The sequence below is a fragment of the Chaetodon auriga genome, chromosome 15 (assembly GCF_051107435.1).
Source record: "Chaetodon auriga isolate fChaAug3 chromosome 15, fChaAug3.hap1, whole genome shotgun sequence".
Classification (NCBI taxonomy): domain Eukaryota; kingdom Metazoa; phylum Chordata; class Actinopteri; order Chaetodontiformes; family Chaetodontidae; genus Chaetodon; species Chaetodon auriga.
In genome coordinates, this window is record NC_135088.1 from 6,024,441 (window position 1) to 6,030,440 (window position 6,000).

Consider the following 6,000-nt stretch of genomic DNA (forward strand, 5'->3'; position numbering starts at 1 on the left):
TTTTGCTGCTCTTTAGCCACAGATACATACAAATGGCAGGTTACTCATTAAAGGATGAATCCACAGTTTTTGGACCGTGTGCTTGTGAGTCACCTCTCAATCATAAATGAAAGTATCAGCTGAGTTTACTCATCACTGAGGTAAACAAACCTTGATGATGATGATTAATTTAATCACTGTATTAAAGATGTCAATCAGCGTCAGAGTGTGTTTTCAATGTTGGTGTTCGGGAGCCCCTTTTGTTTATGTTTAGATCATGGATTGGTCCTTTAAAGGTGGGGTTGTCAGTTAGTTGCTTAATTCTGGTTAATTTATCTGTTAACTCATCAGAGTTGATAACGATCAGCGGACAAGCCAGCAGAGCTCAGATGAACTTAACACCTTTATCTGAAGGTGCAACCAACCCCCGTGAAATTATAACAATCCAGTAGGTCCAGTAAACTACAAGTCAGCTTTGCTAACCCACAACTTTTTTCACAACCCATGTGACTGTCTGACTGCTCGTGTTTCTTGGCTTGTTGGACTTCTTGATGTGATGACGCTTCCAGATCTCAGTAACGACGTAAGTGATCGCAAAGTCGTTATTATCGATAGAAATGACGACCAAAACTCCAAAAAGCAGACCAAAGTTGAACTGCCCTGGAGTTGTCCTACGAAGATCAGATGTAGGGTTTAATGTATGTGTATAAGGTACACATGTCGCAGGTTCAGTCCGCCATGCAGGTGGTGGTGAGCCGGCCTTGTCGTGGGACAGAACCCAGGCCTCGGTCCCGTCCTGGGGCTACATGCTGGCAGGGCACAAACAAGACGGCGGAGTCAGATGGGGGTCAGTTTCCCAGCCATCCAGGGAGGCCGGGACCTGAGACCTCCTCTGAGGGCGCCCATCTGACGCCTAATCCCCAGGAAATACAGGCAGGTTTCACCCCCCCAACCCCTCCCATCTCTATCCCTCCACCCCACCATCCATCCCTCCATCCCGCCCTGCTTCTCCTCGAAGGCAGAAAAGCCCCGTAAATTCAAAGCATCTGTACGGGCAAGGGCCAATCCGAGGGCCGCCTTTCCCAGAGCCCGCGCAGATGAAATTTTATTCTTTGCACGAAAAAATTACAGGGGGAGGGGGAGAAAAAACAAAAAATAAAGTAAAGCAAACAGTGGGGGAAGATCAAGGCGGAGAGGAGATGAGGGGTAAGGAGCTGGTCATCAGAGATCTGCCCTGCTTTCCACTGTGTTCATAAGAAGAAAGTAATATTATGTTCTTTATGGCTGAGAGTCCTGACTGGATAACAACAACAGTCCGCTCGCAACTGCTACTGATTTCGGACATTTACTCATTAAGCGTTAGCATTTAGCTCGCCGTTGAACACGAGGGACGTCGGTTGTAGTAGATTATGCAGGATGAAGAAAAAGATGACCATCTTTATGTTATTTTAAAACTCTACCACGTTCAGTACTTAAGAAAACTGGTGTAACAAAGTCATGAGCGACATTTTTCAAGGAGAAAAACATTTACCTCATTTGCTCGACATTGCAAAAGCCTTTGATTTAGTTACATGTGTCTAATGTATTTTGCTGTTAATTAACCAGAAATGGCACTGAGATAAAATCTGTTTTTAGCCAAGAAAATGGCATAAAACACAGAAATACAATACAGACAACATATTATTATTATTATTATTATTATACAAGAAATTGTGCATTGATTTTCACAATATACTGTTTTTGTGGTTACTACACAGGAAATTCATATATTTGACTGTTTTGTGCTGACGTGAAATGACGCAGACAGTCTAACTGTGACAAAGACAAAGCAAAATGTTTTCTTTAAGATACCAGTATTTATTTTTCTGTTTTCCAAGATCTGCTGTTTCAACACCGTCTACAGATTGATTTAATATTTTCCAGTTGTGAGTAGCTCCTCGTTTTCCTTTGTGCGCTGCAGTGTGTGGGACAGCAGTGTTAATCAACACAAAAGTTATAAATTCAGGTATTTTTTGTGTGCACACTGAATTTTTTGGCACTTTTTAAGCGTGAACAGGTTAAATACTGGAGTCCTGCTCAGAGTCAGGATGTTGTGTGGATCTGGGACACAGCTTATGACCTCCACGGTGACCTCTGAGGGTCCTTGAATCTCCTTGGGAAACCAGTGCACCAAACTACTCCTTATGTTAGAATAAGTTAATAAAAACCTCCTAAACCCCTCTGCGGTGAAACTGGTTTTCAAGTCGAGCAGGAAATAAAGCCTCTGTGAAGTATATTTGTGAGCGCGGTTGGCGTTTTGTGCTCCTCAGCGACGGTTAAACAGTAGCCTTTGGTTGCTTTTGGTCAGGGCCGAGTTTCATGTGGTCGAGGACAAAGTCGCGACGAGAAACTCGATAATTTCCAAGAACTCGAGAGATGGATTTACACATGAGCAAAAAAATATTGGATTTGACCTCATGTGACCCAAATTGGTTATTTTGAGAAACCGTGGAATCTGTGCTCAAATTAGATCTGACTCAACTCGAATGAGTCGCTTACAGCGTAACGTTAGATTGGATGGCTGTAAAGTCCCGGATGAACCCAGGTTCAACAAACGAGGACAGTTCAGATTGTGTCAAACAGAAAAAAACTGCGAACCCCGCAGGCTAAATCTTTTTCTTTTCATCTCCTCTCTCTCACATATTTCACTTTGCTCTGGTCTGCAGCCGCCTGCCAACACGGCATCATGGGTGAATCTAATCTCAATCAAAACTAAAGCTGCAGCACTTTACCTTGGGTTTCCCGAAGCAGTTATTGGTGGTAAAAAAAAATAAGTTGCCTCGCTTCGCCTCAGGACCTGACATGAACATGCAGGCATGAGTGCAACAGCGAATGTAAATGTGACTGAGTCTCAGGTTGTGAGAATGTGTCGGCTGAGTTTCTAAAAGGTGAATGCAGTTGTGGTTCTTGGCCCATGTTTGCTTTTTCTTCTGTATTCTGCAACTATATTTCTGCACAGAACGTTGATTTTGGCTGATTTTGGAAAACCACAATCACGCTCGAGTATGTTTTTTAACTTTCATTGCCAACCTTTTCTAAAAGACCTTTAAAAACCCATTTTCCCAATCAGATTTTGAATCCAAGCGACTGGGTTTGACACCAACACACTCTGCCAAAGCTGGACCAATCCACAAGAGAGATTTCTGTTTGTTTCCTGACTTTGCTCTTCTCACTGGTTTGAAGTGGGCAGAGCTTTGCTGGAAAGAGTCAGATCTTAGTCACATATGAATCAGAGTCTGATGGCAGTTGTTGCTTATGTTGCCAGGAATGCCACTGTCAGTCAAATCCGATGAACCCACGCAGTCCTGATTAAGCTGTTTTCTCACTGTTTAACTCTAAAAATACCTTCTCTATAAACACATGCATGACGGCAACAACCTCTCAACATGTAGAAAGTCTGTTCAAACTCATTTTACTGAAGCTGCTTTTAATGTTTGATTTTCTATTCTGCTAAAACTACACTGGGCATTTCTTTACATAGCTCTTCATGTAAGGCCTCTTTGAGTATCTACACAAGCACGGTGTAAATTAAATGTATTATTTTAATTATTACTATTAAGCTTTTTTAATATCTGCACAAGGCAAGGGAAAATTGTGGTGGTTATGTTTTCTTAAAAAGCCAACATAAATTGCTGATCTATGAGAGGACAAGATATTTGGTCTCTGGAATAAAAGACAAGAACATCCATATTGGAGGAATCTAGAAAACACAGGTTTGGGTTCAACATGACATTTTATAAAATCCTCGCTTTGTGCAAATCTACAATACGGCAAAACATGGTTACAGTTAGGAAAAGACAAGAGACTCTGGTCGGGATATGGTATGTGTCAGGCAACTGAACATTACTGGAAGGTTTGGATGGTTATGAATAATAAAAAAGGTGAAAGTTAAAGGATTTAGAAGCATCTACAGCTGATGTTGCAGACTGCAATCAACGAAAGTCGCTCTCCAGAGCCAGTGTTTGGTTTGTCCCTTCTGGGCTATTGTACAAATATGGTGGTGCAACATGGTGGACTCGTTCAAAGGTAACAAAAACACAATGATTCTAGTTTCAAGTGATTACACCCCTGTAAATCCCACACACTGCTTCCTGCACTGGCACCGACTGAACATAAATCATGAGGTACGTAATTGTCCAATATGAATGGAATTCCAACCACCCCGACCTCAACGTCCTTGCTTTTTTGCATTGGTGCTGTATGCTGGCACCGGACATGAAGAATGTGCTGCAGGATGACCCAATGCGAACGTATTTCCCAGAGAGGCTGGGCTGGCATTTCAGCAGGTTACTAAAAAGGAAGCTAGGCTGTACTTCTGTGGCCTACCATGAGCCTGTGTCCCTTAATCCCATGATCCACAACCATTAAACAAGGCTAAAGACGGGATATTCAACATCTACCAAACACTGGGAGGCAGTGCCACCCATCCCCACTGTGTCACCTTTAGTCCACAAGTCCTCACTGAGCCTCAGCGACTCTGCGCCTGCAGCCTCGGAGTGTCAGGAGATAAATTGGCCCGGACAAGGAAGGCCGCTGCCTCTGACGCTCGCTTGCCACCTCGAAAGGGTTAAGTCGGATCCCAGGCCGGCCACATCACACTGTTGGGCCATTTAGTGCAGGAAACCTGATAGTTTGGTTCCTTTTGATGGCCTGATTCCCAGGCTTAGGAGAATAAATTAAATGCAATCCCCGCCTAGGCCTCAGCTGCAGCGGCAGGGCATGCTGATTTAGGATTTTCATCTGGGGAGCTTTTCCCTCCCTTCCTGCTCGCCTCTTCCACAACCCTCCCTCAATTCACCCGCCACCACCCCTGCCCCACCAAGGAAATGGCGAATATGGTTTAAAATATGGCTTTTCTTTGGCCATAATGAAGCTGTCAGTCACTGCAAAGAGTCAGAGAAGCTGAAGACGGGTTTGACTGCCGCTCCTGTGGAAAGGGATGTGTCACCTAATGGCTCAGGAGTCTCAGATTCAGAATATTTAGCTCTGATCCCCAATGCCCTGTCACTGTGTGAGAGGCTTTAGTAGAGCCACCAGTCTTATGGGAAAGGGGCGATGACAAGCCTGTAATATGTGTTCAAACTACTGATCTGAGAGTCGCCTGTGTCTCAGAGATGCAGAGCTCTGTCGGGGGTTTTGAGGGATGATGAAACGAGAACGCATCCCTGCTGTTAAGTACGTGTTATACATAATACCACTGGTGTAGCCCTGCAACCGAGACTGAGACAGACTTTAGATTCAGTCATGGGTTTAACTAATAGGTAAAAAAATCACCAGACCTTCATCTTGTTATAGTGGCGCACACCTGCAAGTGCTTTGTTATTTAAGTACATGTGGGAAAAAACTGCTCATTGTATGTCTCAAGGGCCAAATTAAAACATTACAAAAACCGAGGATAAATTAATACAGGAAGTCAAGAAATCCAATATAGATAGCATGAAAATATAGATATATATCAGGAGAAACAAAAGGAAATATTGGGCAAACATTGGGAAAACTGTTACACAGTGCACCAAAAAAATAAAGTCAAGCACATCTTAAGCTCATACCAAAATTCACATTTAAAGCAACAATTATCTCTAATTATGAGCTTTCACCAGGCAGGGGGAGTCCAACAAAAGACGCTATTCATTTGCATTATGGGAAATGTGCAGTAGGATCCAGCCCTTTTGGCTTGTACCACGTCCCCAAAGTACCCCTTTAATATTCTGTTATATATATTCTGATAATGTTGACCTTCTTGTCACGTTGCACCTGTCTTGGTGAACGTGGCTAAAATAGAAATTAACTGAAATAGCAGCTCAACGCTATGAAAAGTTTTATACTCGCTGACAACAGCAATAACCTTCCTCAACATCTTGACAATCTTTGATTAATTTCACTGGCGAAACTTCAATATAACTACTTGCTGCAGCTTTAATATCCTGAAGTCATCAATACAAAACGTCAGCATGAGGCTCAGCAACCATTACAGCAAGTCTG